The sequence below is a fragment of the Pinus tabuliformis genome, chromosome 8 (assembly GCF_031772625.1).
Source record: "Pinus tabuliformis cultivar Carrire ecotype Pingquan chromosome 8, CPIR1, whole genome shotgun sequence".
NCBI classification, from domain to species: Eukaryota; Viridiplantae; Streptophyta; class Pinopsida; order Pinales; family Pinaceae; genus Pinus; species Pinus tabuliformis.
The window spans coordinates 222,633,580-222,649,277 of NC_142294.1; positions in this window are offsets into that span (position 1 = coordinate 222,633,580).

Below are 15,698 nucleotides of genomic sequence, written 5' to 3' on the forward strand. Positions count from 1 at the left end.
GAAATAGAGAAGCATGCATGATTTTATCCACAAGAGGAGGGTACATCAACATAAGCCTAGAATGTCAGAGAGGCCACCAGAGCAATGAAAGACATGGAGATAGATTAAGTTTCTCAGAGGATGAATAACACGTTCAATAGGGTAGTGATGATGAGGCTCATTAATGGGTAATTTATATGGACCTTAATACCGCTCTCCAACTGATTAAAATCAACTTTTCTCACATTTCTTTACATGTTTCATTATATTTTCCTAGCGAGAAGAGTAAATATGAGATGTTATGTCTTGTGGCCTAATGTGCATTAATTGCAATATTTGGAGAAATTTTGGCTAATTAAAGTGCAGGAACTCAAAGTAGACAATAAATATGGATTTTAGGAGATCGGATCTCCCTCCTTAACTCCTCACTCACTCGAAGATTCCTCCACCAAATCTCATCAGCTCGAAGTTACAAGCAGCCAAGCCACTGAGGTCATTGGCATCCAAGCGAGTGATAGTTGATATCGAGTTGGGAGCCAAGCCTCCCTAAATTTAAGGAATATGTTGGTAGCTTCAGTTGTATAAATAAGAAGTCCTAGAGCCTCATTAGGATTGGACCTTTTTTTGTAGCTAAGAGGCATTTTCGAGCTAAGACATTGTGACTAATAACTCTTACGTATTTTTTATATTTTAATGAACATGAGAAGAATTCCCTTGATGAAACACTTAGTTGACTCAGAGGGTTGAAGCTCTTGGGTTAGGGCCCAAACCTAGCAATGGAGGTTCATCTTTCTGTACATGTATTCTTAAATTAAATTCATAGTTAGTTGCTGAAGTGATTTTGGTTTTGTTTAATCTCCAAGTATTTGGATGATTACTTAGTTTTCTTCCATTTTTGGATAGATAGATCAGTGGTATCATAGTGACAGTAAAACACTTTAGAAATATTGTGATAGTGGCCTTCACTTCATCTCCCTTATGGGATCATGATTTGAGGGTTCCATTCACGCATCCCAAAAAAATAGATTTATTGTTTGATCACAACATAACCTAGGGTTTCTTGTTGAATAGATCATTGTCTCTAAATTTCTTATAAGTATCTACAATTGTCATTTTGATCTCTTGAGCTTGCTATGGTTTATAAGTACTTCCATCCATAAACTTAGCAATTAGCTATTGGTAACTCTGTTTTTCCTCCATTCAACTCATCTCTTCCATGTATAAATGAAATTGTGCATAAATGAAGAAAATAATGTATGTTGTTATAGGAGCTTCTGATTTGCAAGGAGACCTCATATCATCCACCTCATCCAAGTCTTCTCCACCTACACTGCAAAGGTTCACCAAACCCTAATCTGAATCCTTGTTTTGTAATCAAAGTGGTCATTTCCATTGAGCAAATCCAACCATCTTGAAGCATTTGACTAAACCTTGAGAAGTGTGTACCTCCTCTGTGCCTTATCCCCCCATCAGACACCTTTCCCACACTTTGTTCCACCTTTCCTACCTCCTTATAAGATTTCAGCCTATTTCTTGTAGTAAAACAAGGCATCCTATAGTAGAACTAGGACATCCTGTAGTACTACAAGAAACCCTATAATAGCCTGTTTTGAGCCCAAATTGAGCAGAAATGGTCATCTGAGCTTAGGTTAGGCCTCCAATTGGTTTCCATACCCTTGAAACTACTCCAGACATTTTCCTCCATACATATCTCCCCTACCAAAGAACAAGTTGGAAATTAGCATTTGCATTCATAAAACTAAAAATCCAAAAAGGCTTTTTATGAAATTTCTAAGTTTGCACATGCATGTAGCAGTGAAAATAGTTCTTAGATAAAATTTCATGCTCAGTTAGTCCAGGTCACTAAATGTATAAACAAGGTTATGTTAGGTCTCTTTTGCAAGAAAATTTGTAGATGTTTAGCAAGATGATTTCATGTCACTTTATGGCACCTTCCAATTTAACACTTTCATTTCCTAGAGTAGGCAACATTCCCTTTTTGCATTAAGGATAATTTTCTGTTTTCCATTTGGTAGTCAGGATCCTTCTAGTCAATAGAAGAGTGGTTTGAAAATCCCTAATGATTTAACGCCCCAATTGAAAAGTGACAAGAGTAGACCATTGCATCTACTATGTATACAACATTGTCACCTCCAAGTTTGTACGAACCCCAGGTTGATGAAGCAAAGTTGGTAGCCCCATGAGTTTCAGGATTATTACTACAATACTGGTGCCCATCAGCTACCTATTACAACAACCAGACTATCCCATGAGTCTGGTAGAGAACAAAATAAACTGATGCACTTATCTTCATATGAAATTTTAAAATCAATAAATAAGAACTAACTTATCACAGTATTGAAGGAATTTAGATGCTTTGTAACCGAGTCTCCATCCTTCATCCTCAGGTTATAGAAATTTTTTTCGCATGAACAGATTGTTCACCATAGAATTACATTGATACAAAGTTCCTAACTTGTCCCACAAAGCCTTCATCATAGCTTGATACATTTCAAAATATTGAATTTTAGAGACACAATCATAATGTGCTCTTCACCTTATGATATAACTTCACCCAGTATTATGTTGACATTCCTGTTGGTGTCGTACCTAGATCTACTGCAATCCATTAATCTATATCCACCAACAAATCCTTCATATTGAGCTCCCACAACTCAAAACTTTGTCCATTGAATTTATCAATCTCTATCTTTCAATTGTTCGCCATCTTCTTTCACCACGAGAATCGATCCCACATATCTCCCACTATAAGTATACGCTCTACCATAGGCCTGAGCAAGACCCCTCAGTAGTAAAGGCATCCCCTTGAAGCAGAAACAACTCTGATACCAGATGTAGGTTTTAACCATGTACAAAAATTACCTGCAAACAAATTCTTAAAACAAACAAATATACAGTGGAAAGAATATAAAACAAACATACAATGATATTTTCCCCTGGATCCCAAAACCAGGAATAACAGATTCATTTTTCATTATATTCCTTTCAATGTTACACAATATATATATATACATGTCAAAGCATTCATAAACCCCAATCCACTAACCCTCAATTAGAACATACACTACAACAAAAAAGGTCATTGGTGAGGGTCATGCCTATGATGGACCTTTAAGGTCTGTCACCAATGTCGCATATGGCGACGATCTTTAGAAAGGTGTTGTTGTAAGTGCATATAGTGATGGTCCTTTAAGGTTTGTCACCAAAGCCATTTTCAGTGACACTTTTGGCGAGGGTTGTTAAAGGGTTGTAACTAATTCTCTCTTTGGTGACACTTCTAGAGACAATCTTTTATTAACCCTCATCAATGCTCTTTTTGGTTACTTTTAGTGATGGTCAAAAAATGTTCATCATCATTGATCATTCCAATTATTTTTTGATGACATAATGTGCATGTTACTATATTTTTTGTCAAAATATAACTATTTAATACCATTATTGTGGAGTCGTTTTCATTATGTGTCCAAATAGTGGTTAGAGTTAGTGAATTTGTTAAGAAGTAATTAGTGTGTATAATTTCCCTCAAGTAATGAGAATATAGTTTTCCTATGAGTCAATACATGATTCATCTTTATTAGGTTTATTATCTAACAAATTCCCTTTAGATAAAGTTCCACTAGTGTGTGTAGGAACTATATTATTTAATACATAATCAATCTTTGTCAATTCTATTAATGAGAGATACCTAGAATTCCTCTACACTCTTGGCACACCTCAACATGCTTTGGCACACACTAACATTCCTTGGCACCTCGCATGTCTTGGAACATCCTTATACCTAGAAAATCTTGCCATGACTAGGACACCCAATCACATGTTGGCAGGCCTTAGCATAGAAAAACACTCTCCTAGCATGTGTTGGCATGCCCAGTAGTCCCTACCATGCCTTGGAACACTTTGGCATGCATTAACATAAATTATCACTTGGCACACATTGGCACTTGGCATGTATTTGAACCTATTATTAGTGTGTCTAGCATGCCCCTTTTGAAAAAGATAAAGTCTTGGTTTATTAACCCTCTTATGTGTTCATTTCCTTTCATTTTAGCTTGGTTCGTCCTTTTGTTGCCTTGAAACTCCTTGACACATATTTGCATACCCTGACACCCTACACATCCTAGTATGCCTTAGAATCCAGCATGTCTTGGAATTATTTGGCACGTGTTAACACACATTGGAACTCCCTAGCACACTCTGGAACTTCTTGGCCTGCTCTCATATTACCTAGCATGCCTTACCAATGCTTAATAAAAATTTCCACTCCCTCCTTGGCATGCTAACTAGCACTCATTGACACTCCATGGCACACCCTCATATTCATTCACTTCCATGCATTTTGACCTAGTTCTCCCTTGTGTTTCCCTAGTACTCCCTAACACTCCTCAGCATGCATTAGCACTCTCTGGCACACCTTAACACTCTTCGACATGCCCTACCACTTCATAACATGTGTATCATTCCATAACACACATTGGCACTTGGCACGTGTTGGTGCTTGATAAGTCTTAGCATGTATAACATTCTTTGAGATGCCTTGGTATGCTTTGGCATGGTTTAATATTAACCTTATTTGAGATCAATTATTGGAAAGTAGATCAAAAGTAACAGAGGAAGATTTAGCACTTAGAATACACTAAAACTTGGCACCTGGCACCTATTGGCACCTAGTGTTGGTGTGCCTAGCATGCCCCTATTGGAAAAGGTATATTGATAACTTATTAACCCTATTATGTGTTCATTTCCTTGTAGTTTAACTTGTTTCTCATTTTTGTTTCATTGACAGTCCTTGGCACGTATTGTCACACCCTTGCACATCTTGGCATGCCTTAACACTTGACACATATTAGCATATTTGACATGCCTTTGAACTATCTAGCACATGTTAGCATTCCCTAGTACACATTGGCACTCATGCCCTCTCAACTAGACTTACACTTTTTCATGACTTGGGAACCTATTCAAGTCCTTAGCTACTGTAGTTCATGTGACATTGGCCCATTTCAGCCGCAACAACTTGACCAATTGCACCTACTACAAGTAGATTGTGCCTTTTCACCTAATAACTACCTATAACTCATATTAGGCCACTCATGTCCAAGCTCAACTTGTCCCACTTAAGAATTTAACAAGAAAAGGATCACATATAACCATGTCCATAAAAAAACTAATCAACATAGCTTACACAAACAATATTTCACATATATGTCCAGTTCATATAAACAGTAGAGCATTAACTTAGAATTTGCAAGAACCACAAGATGCACAAGATACACAAGATATAAGCCGACACAAGTCGAGTGCCCCAAAACTTATACACAAAAATGTACAATATGAAATTGTTTGAAATAGTTTAAAACATAAGCATTCGGCCAAAGTGTGCCACATGCCATATAAAAATAATAGATAAAGGAAAAATAGTGCTATGCCCGGCAGAAAGTCTCCCTTTGTATAAAGTTGTTGTGTCGAGCCGCTTATCGCAACCATGGGCTTGCCTCCTATAATCTTATTATGAACTTCTTCTAACACACTTCGTCCTTGGCACACTTGAATTCACTAACACTCCCTGGCACACACTTATTTCTTCATTTCCATGCATTTTGACCGAGGTCTCCCTTGTGATGCTGCAACACCCCCTAACACTCTTCATCATGCATTGAAATTTTATGGCATGTGTTAGGACACACTTTCATTCCTTGGCATGCCCTGATCCTCCCTAACTATCATGCCCTCAAACTACCCTTACTTAATTTGCAACTTGGGAACCCAACCAAGTCCTCTCTTGACTACAAGAGCTTGACCAAGTTACAGTTACTACAAATAGACTATGTTGTTGAATTGTGTAGCTTAGGAGGTACTCCACAAGCCTAGTGATATGGGTTTGTGAGTTTGGTCACAAAAGGATTTGTGGGAAAATAACCCAAGCGAAGGGGTTTTGAACCCAAGATAGGGTTTAAAATCTAAAAGAAAATTAACAAGGAACATTAATATTTCCTAAGGTCTAAGTGGATAAAACCCGTAAGTTTTAAAGGGTTTCTAAGAGGCATAGCTACAAAAATATATTTAAGGAGGCCTTAACTTGAAGGAAATAACATCAAGTGAGAAGGACCTCATTTGATCAAGGAGGTAAGGAGAGATGTGTTGAATTTCCATGACCTTGAATCTAGGATAGAATATTAAAATCTATGACACTACCAAACCAAGAATCTCAAGGATACTACTTCGCACAGTGGAATATAAACAATAGCAAATCACACATGCACAAAATATAAACAAAATTTTACAATTTTTAACCCAAATTCGTTATATTAAACAACATATAATACAATAGTCTAGGGCTCCCATACGAGGGATAATGGCCCTCATATATCCACTAGTACAAGATACAAACTAGGGCTTGGTGTCATTCCATCGATGACCAATCTACCCTCAACAAGGTACTTTGACCATTTGGTTGATGAAGTCAACTCTCTTAGCTCCCCTTGGTCGTAACCTATACCTGCATGATTCTTCGGCTTTCGATCTGTAGCTCCTGCCTTTATCAATGCTCAAAGTCCATCTGACCACTGAATCCCGGCTATCCAATCTTCTCTCTATTTGTGCCTTAGTCCATCAAGGCCACAACACGTCGATAATACTATCAAGTTGTTCACAGCTCCACTTGTGAATAACTCTTAATTACCCACTGCTGCTCCTCAAGTACTCAGGGACTTCAGCCCACTATGGTCTTCTTTCCCTGACCAATGAAAACCAACATAGGGAATGTAGGGTTGCCACCTATCACTGCAAGATTTTAATCTCACACAATGAACATGGGCTAGGATGATTGCCCATATTTTGTTGTAGATGTCCTTCTCCACACACAAGTCTCCGACTACACAAACTACTCCTGGCTAATAAGATCCTTGAGCTCATCAACTCCCTCTCTTGCAGCTGCCTTTGTCCATCAAGGTGTTTCTCAGTGGGCTCCAACTTGGACACTATCACATTGTCCTCCAGTAGACCATATGTGCCCAATCACATCCACACTTGGTCTTCTCTCACGCTACCCTCCAACAGTTCGCGAGAGACCAAGTCCACGTTGAAGCATCCGCACCTAGTTAGGGCATCCCCACACCTAGGAGACCCTTACACACGACTACCCACAGAATTCACCAATCTACTCTTTTCTTCTGCAATAGAGGAGTTATTACACAAATCTGGGCACCAATCATGTCCTCTCCTAGGACATAATCCAGCCACCATCCAAGGGAACACCTACAACTCTCTGTGTTGTTGTCATCTTTCCTCTTATCTAATGTGCCCATTGTCACCTTAGCTACTTGGTAGACTTCCCAACAATTCAATGGGCACCTTCAAATAACTCCTATGGTTTCCTCAAGCTGCCCATCAAGCTGATCCAACATCCCTCCAAAAACACTATTGTACTGATGCTTTCACTTATTGTTCATAAATTTCCTGGTTAGGGAACTTATTTTAGTCCTAAATTAAATTGACACTCCCCAAACAAGACCTTAAGGGGTTGTGACATACCTTAAGAAGGCTCCTCATTTTTAACATTGCCTCTTTAGGGCATGGTCCACCCTTGAAAACCCCTACGCAACTCTCGGCTCTGTGTTATGTCCTGCAACCTAGCACAACAACCCTCCTGTAGCACCAACCCCTCCAAACAATGCCCAAACACCCTCCAACAATAACGTCCTTCCCTCTCATTAACTTAGCCTCACATCAAGCCTACTCAACCCTCAAAACAACAACCTGGATAGCCTAAAGACATTTTGCACTATCTTCCTTACCCGGCCTCCCCTGCAGACTTTGACACTCCTCCACATTGTCTAGGCCTCCTCTTTTGTTGCGCATAAGGCTAGATAGTCTCCTCTCTTCACCGAGTCCTTCTGTTGAGAAGATGTTTCACAATGGATTCCTATAACAGATAAAATAACCCTTTATTTATAACTAATAAAGGGGCTCCAACCGATTAGTGAAGAGACACATCTATTGGCTAAATTTTACTTCAAGCCTACATGTCTTGAAAACCAATAATTATTTTCCAACTTCAAAAATTCATTTCTCCACTTCTACAACTTGGAATTCGAAGATTCTTGAAGAGTTGGATTATCCTATCCTCCCTCTATCATCTCATGTCATCACATGTAGAAATGTGCTTCTAGAATTGCCCCAAACATGATTAGGTGCAAGACCCCAAGTTTGGGTTTTAAGCCCACAAGCCTACTTGTGGTGCTTTGACCTCCAACCCTCAAATGCTAGGGCTTGGAGTACCTCCCAAGCTACACAAAAATAAACACTCCCTCTTAGCGAGGGATGTACTTCTAAGACTAGGAAGTGACCATCACCATCCGAAGACGACACTTTCCCATCTGGCACCTATCACTACAACATACCCTATAAATGAATCCAGAAATTGTGGTAGTGCCTCTACCTCATCACATCTGAACCTAAATATCCCAAACCTCCATAGGGATGATCCCTTTGAGGCTAGACTCCCTCTGAGCCTACACAATCTCTACTGGCTTAGTCCTGCAAGCGCTCAACCTCTCGGATCAAATACAACTCATGCAAATCCCTCCAATCTCGAATATGCAACATCACGATCTGATGAAGACTTTAGCCTATTAATATGTAGTCCATGACATGAAGCCACCCCGATCAACTTGATCCCTTCAACGCCAAAGAAACCCTCGAGTTGTCCCAACAATCCATGACAAGTAAACGAAAGTCCACAATCAACAATCTGCCCTACAACAAACTGTTGTTCACTAGGCTTAGCACCAATCCACCAAAACTCCTAACCAATCTTCCTGCCAAGCTAGTCAAGACCACATCTCCATGTCTTCAGTTAAACCCTTTTCACCATGATCTAGACACCCACAATTCCCTCTGAGTTGCTTCGTTGTGCACACTTTGTTTCACTGTCCCTAAAAGTAGTTTAGACACGCTCTGATACCATGTTGAATTTCCATGACCTAGGATTTAGGATAGAATATTAAAATCTCTTACGCTACGAAACCAAGAATCTCAATGATACTACTTTGCACAATAAAATATAAAGAGTAGTAAATCACACATGCATAGAATATAGACAAGTTTTTTACAATTTTCAACCCAACTTCATTATGTTAAACAACATATAATACAATAGTTTAGGGATCTCGTACCAGGGATAATGGCCCTCATACATCCACTAGTACAAGATACAAATTGGGGGTTGGTGTCAATCCATCGATGACCAATATATGCTCAACAAGATACTCTGACCATCTAGTTGATGAAGTCGACTCTCTCATCTCCCCTTGATCGTACCTTGTACGTACCTAGTCCTTCGGCTCCCGATCTGCAGCTCCTACCTCTGCCAATGTTCCAAGTCCATCTGGCCACTAAATGTTGGCTATCCAATCTTCTCTCTAGTTTTTCCTTAGTCTATCAATGCCAAAACACATCGAAACTCCTGTTGAGTTGTTCACAGCTCCACTTATGAAAAACTCTCAACTGCCCATTGTTGCTCCTCAACCACTCAAGGTCTTTAGCCCACTATGGTCTTCCTGCACTGCACCGATGAAGACCAACATAGGGCACAAAGGGATACCACCTATCACTACAAGATGTTCATCTCCAACAATGAACACAAGCTAGGAGGACTACCCATATTCTGTTATAGATGTCCTTCTCCACACACAAGTCTTGGGCTCCACAAACTACTCCTGGTTGATTAGACCCTTGAGCTACTCAACTGACTCTCTTGCAACCACCTTTGTCCATTAAGGTGTTGCTCACCGGGATCCAACTTGGACACTATCACAATGTCCTCAAATAGACCATAAGAGCCCAATCACATCCACACTTGGTCTTCTCTCAGCTTCCCTCCAATAGTCCATGACAGACCAAGTCCACGTTGTAGCATCTGCACCTAGTTAGGGCATCCCCACACCTAGGAGACCCTTACACATGACTACCCATAGAATTCACCAATCTACCCTTTGCTTCTACAATAGAGGGGCTATTACACAAATCTGGGTACCAATCATGTCCTCTCCTAGGACATAATCTAACCACCATCCAAGGGAACACCTGCAACTCTCTATGTTATTTTCCTCTTGTCTCTTATCTGATATGCCTGTTGTCACCTTAGCTTCTTGGTAGACTTCCGAACAGTCCACGTGGGCTCCTTCAAACGGCTCCTAAGGTTTCCTCAAGCTTCCCATCAAGATGATCCAAGAACTCATCAAACTATTTTATCCAACATCCCCCCAAAAACTAATGTTTTCACTTGTTGTTCCTAACTCTCCTAGTTAGGGAACTTATTGTAGTCCTAAATCCACTTGACAGTCCTCAAGCAATCCCTTAAAGGGTTGCGACATACCTTAAGAATTCTCCTCATTTTCCACACTACCTCTTTAGGGCGTAGTCCACCCTTGACAACCCTTACGCAGCTCCTAGTTGTGTGCTATGTCCTGTGGCCTAGCACAACAACCCTTCTGTAGCACCAACCCCTCCAAACAATGCCCAAACAACCTCCAGTAGAAGCGTCCTTGCCTCTCATGAACTCAGCCTCATATCAAGCCTACTCAGCCCTAAAAAAAGCAACCTGGATAGCCCAAAGAAATTCCGTACCAGCCTCCTTACTCAGCATCCCTTGTAGACTTCATACCCTCTCCTCCATGTTGTCTAGGCCTCTTCTTTTGTTGTGCCTAGGGCTAGATAGTCTCCTCTCTTCACCACATCCTTTTTTTAAGAATATGTTTCACAATGGATTCCTATAACACATCAAATAACCCTTTATTTATAGCTAATAAAGGGGCTCCAACAAATTAGTGAAGAGACACATATATTGGCTAAATTTTACTTTAAGCATACATGACTTGAAAACCAATAATTATTTTCCAAATTCAAAAATTCATTTCTCCAATTCTACAGCTTGGAATTCAATGTTTCTTGAAGTGTTGGATTATCCTATCCTCCCTCTATCATCTCATGTCATCATATGTAGAAATGTGCTTCTAGAATTTCCCCAAACACAATTGGGTGCAAGACCCCAAGCATGGGTTCTAAGCCCACACTCCTACTTGTGGTGCTTTGATCTCCAACCCTCAAACACTAGGGCTTGGAGTACCTCCCAAGATAGAAAAAGATCAACACTCCCTCTTAGTGAGGGAGGTACTTCTAATACTAGGAAGTAACCATCACCATCTGATGACGACACTTCTTGATCTTTCACCTATCACTGCAACATACCCTATAGATGAATCTAGAAATCATGGTATTACCTCTGCCTCATCACATCTGAACCTAAAGATACCAAACCTCCATAGGGTTGCTCCCTTTCAGGCTAGAATCCCTATGAGGCTAAACTCCCTCTGAGCCTACATGATCTCTATTGTCTCAGTCCTAAAAGCACTCATCCTCCTAGATCAAATACAACTCGTGCAAATCCCCCCAATCTCAGATATGAAACATCACGATCTAATGAAGACTCTAGCTTGCCAATATGTAGTCCATCACATGAATCCATCTCAATCAAATTTATCCCTTCCATGCCAAAGAAACCCTCGACTTGTCCCAAGAATCCATAACAAGTCAATGAAATTCCACTATCAGCAATCTACCCTACAACAAATTGTTGTTCACCAGGCTTACCACCAATCCATTAGAAATCCTAACCAATCTCGCTGCCAAGCTAGTCAAGACCACATCTTCATGTCTTTAGCTGAACCCTCTGCACCATGATCTAGACACACAACTCCCTTTGAGTTGCTTCATTGTGCACACTTTGATTCACTGTCCCTCAAAGTAGCCCAGACACTCTCTGATACCATGTTGAATCTCCCTGACCATGGATTTAGGATAGAATCTTAAAATCTATGATGCTACCAAACCAATAATATCAACGATACTACTTTTCATAATGGAATATAAATAGCAGTAAATCAAACATGCACATAATATAGACAAGTTTGTACAATTTTCAACCAAACTTCATTATATTAAACAACATATAATACAACATTTTAGGGATCTCGTACCAGAGATAATGGCCCTCATACATCCACTAGTACAAGATACAAACTGGGGCTCAACATCAGTTCATCGACGACCAATCTACCTTGAACAAGATACTTTGACCATCTAGTATTGGGTTGTGTTATATTCTTTCCACGACTAGCCAACATAGTTAACGGGGGGGTTAGAGGGGCGGTTGTGCCGATTGCATAGCAGGGGTTTGAGGAGACTGAGTAGCCCCCTTCTACAAGGTCCGGGGCAGCGCCCCAAGGAAATTTTTTTTGGACCCTATATTAGGCTGGGTGAACGTACCTATGGTTTTGTGCATAGTTTCACACATGGTTTTGGACGCGATGGTTTTCGGTCCATGGTATTGGATGCTTCAGCATGTATAAATATGTATTATAACATTGAAAGGAACATAATGAAAAATCAAGCTGGTAGTCCCGGTTTTGGGATCCAGGGGAAAATCTTTGTGTATATGTGTTTTATGTGTTATGCTATTGCATTGTTTATTTTCTGCATTTTAAAATTCATATGCAAGTAATTTCTGTATGGGGTTAAAACCTACATTTGGTCTTGGAGTTATTTTGTCTTCAAGGGGACACCTTTGTTGCTGAGGTGTTTCGCTTGGGCCTGTGGTAGACCCTGTTTAGTGGGAGATCTGCGAGATCGATTCTAGTGGTGAAAGAATATGGCGAGCAGTGGAAAGATAGAGATCAATAAATTTAATGGTCAGATTTTTGAGTTGTGGAAACTCAAGATGGAGATAAGTGCATCAGTTTGTTGTGTTCTCTACCAGATTCGTGGGATAGTCTGGTTGTTGCAGTAGGTAGCAATGCAACTACCTTGTAGTTTGATGAAATAGTCTCATCCTTGCTGACAGAGGAGATGAGACGAAAAAATATGGAGAGACAGAATGGTGATGCCTTGTATGTACGAGGACAGTCCCAGAACAGAATAAAAAATAAGTCATCGAGTGGGAGATCTAAATCTAGAGGGAGATCTAAATCTCTAGGAAAACATGCAAAGGTAGTTTGTTGGAATTGCGGAAAGGAAGGGCACTACAAAAGGGACAGTAAATCTAAAGCTCCTAAAAAAGCAAAGGGATCTGATGATGCTCCTTCTGCAGAGGCGAAAACCACCTCAGATGAAGGTGGGGATGTGTACTTGGCTTCTTCAAGTACACATGTAGATCATGAGGCGTGGTTGATTGACTCAGGTGCATCCTTTCACTTCACTCCCCATAGAGAGTGGTTCTGTGAGTATGAGAAATACGATGGTGTTGATGTATTCTTAGTGGATAATAGGAAGGCTAGAATCGTTGGTCACGGAAAAGTAAAGTTGAAGTTGCAAGGTGGAAGGGTTAGAACACTTCCGGGTGTTCTGCATATTCCTGCATTGGCCAGAAATCTGATTTCTGTAAGAAACCTGGATGATGCAGGCGTAAAAACAGTGTTTAATAAGGATACCTGCAAGATGGTTCGGGAGCATTGGTATTGATGCAGGGAGTTTGGATTGGAACTCTATACAAGCTACAAAGTAGCACTGTTGTTGATGGGTGCAACATTTCTGTGGTTCCTGAAAGTGGAGTAGAAAATCTATTGGTCTCTGGAGAGAATATCATGTTGTGGCATCAAAGGCTTGGACATATTGGAGAGAAGGGCCTTCGAATACTTCATGGTAAAGGTATGGTAGAAGGTTTGAGTAATATCTCTCTGGATTGTGATTTCTGTGAAAATTGTGTATATGGGAAGCATAATTGGGTAAGTTTCCCCTTTGGTGGTAAGAGGGCGAAACAAATATTAGAGCTTGTGCATAGTGATGTGTTTGGACCTGTGAAGGTTCCATCACTAGGTAAGTCTATGTACTATGTATCATTTTTAGATGACTTCTCAAGGAATACATGGATGTATTTCCTTAAGAAGAAATCTGAAGTCTTTGACAGGTTTAAAGAATTTAAGGCTCTGGTGGAAAACCAGACAGAGAAGAAGATAAAGGTGTTGAGGTCAGATAACGGTGGAGAGTTTTTCAGCAAGGAATTTGAAGAATTATGTAAGAATTGTGGTATAGCACGGCACAAGACTACTCCATACACACCTGAGAAAAATGGAGTTGCAGAAAGAATGAACAAGACGTTGATGGAAAGGGAAAGAAGCATGCTCAGTGGTGTCGGATTAGGACAAGAATTCTGGGTAGAGGTGGTGGAGACAGCATGTTCCCTGGTCAATAGATCACCTTCATCAGCGTTGGAGGATGCGACTCCACAAGAGGTATGGACTGGTAAGAAACCCTCTCTTTCACATCTAAGGGTATTTGGATCTGATGCATATGTACATGTTCCAAAGGAGAAAAGAACCAAGTTGGATAATAAATCTGAAAAGTGCATCTTTATTGGGTATAAGGATGGTTTAAAGGGTTATAAGCTCTGGAACCAGTAATAAGGAAGGTTGTGTACAACCGAGATGTGGTGTTCAAAGAGGTGAAAGATGTTATTAAACATGAAGTCCAACCAAAGGAACCTAAGAAGATAGAGTTTGAGCTTAAGGACGAAGAATCAGACTCTACAGCAGAGAAGGAATTAGAAGATGAAGAGCCACAAACTCCAAGTGTGAGAAGATCAGTTCAAGAAAGAAGGCAGACAGAAAGGTATAGTCCATCTGCTTTCTGTTCAAATTTTGCTTTATCTGTTACTGACGATGATCCCAGAACTGTGAAGGAAGCAATAGATTCAGAGGATGGCAATCTCTGGAAAGAGGCCATGGTTGATGAAATGGCATCTTTGCACAAAAATGAGGCTTGGGACCTAGTGGAGTTTACGACTAGAAGGAAACCCATTGGCAGTAAATGGGTGTTCAATAAGAAGACAAATGCAGAAGGAAAGGTGGAGAAATACAAAGCTCGGTTGGTAGCAAAAGGTTATTCCCAGGTGCCAGGAATTGATTTTGGTGGTATTTTTTCTCCTGTTGCCAAGGTAGCTTCTATTAGATTACTTTTATTTGTTGTTGTTGCTTTTGATTTTAAGGTAGAACAGATGGATGTGAAGACAACATTTCTTCGTGGGGATCTGGAAGAGGAGAGCTACATGAATCAACCTAAAGGCTTTATGGTGAAGGGTAAGAAATAATTGGTATAAATGTATCAAATTTCTGATACCACATCCTTGGTGACTGTTTTAACCCATACAGAGACTTTTTTAACTTGAAAACTGTGTTATTTATCTAGTCTTGTATGTGGATGATACTTTGTTGGTTGGAAATGACAAATAAATTATCCAGGATTTGAAGACCCAATTGTCCTCCAAATTCGACATGAAAGATATTGGTGTTGCAAACTATATTTTGGGCATGGAAATTAAAAGAGATCGAGCAAAGAGGAAGCTCTGGTTAAACCAGAGAAAGTATGTCGAGACAATATTGCAGATGTTTAATTTGCAAGATATTAAACCGATGAAGGTTCCTATTCCTGTAGGTGTAAAGTTATCTGTTGAACAGCGTCCCAAGACACAAGAAGAGGAAGAGGATATGTCTCGTGTTCCATATGCAAGTGTAGTCGGTAGCCTGATGTATGTGATGGTCTGTACTATACCAGACATTGCACATGCAGTGGGAGTATTGAGCAGGTTTATGTCAAAACTAGGGAAGGAGCACTGGACAACAGTGTTTCAGGTATTTGCGTAGCACTAG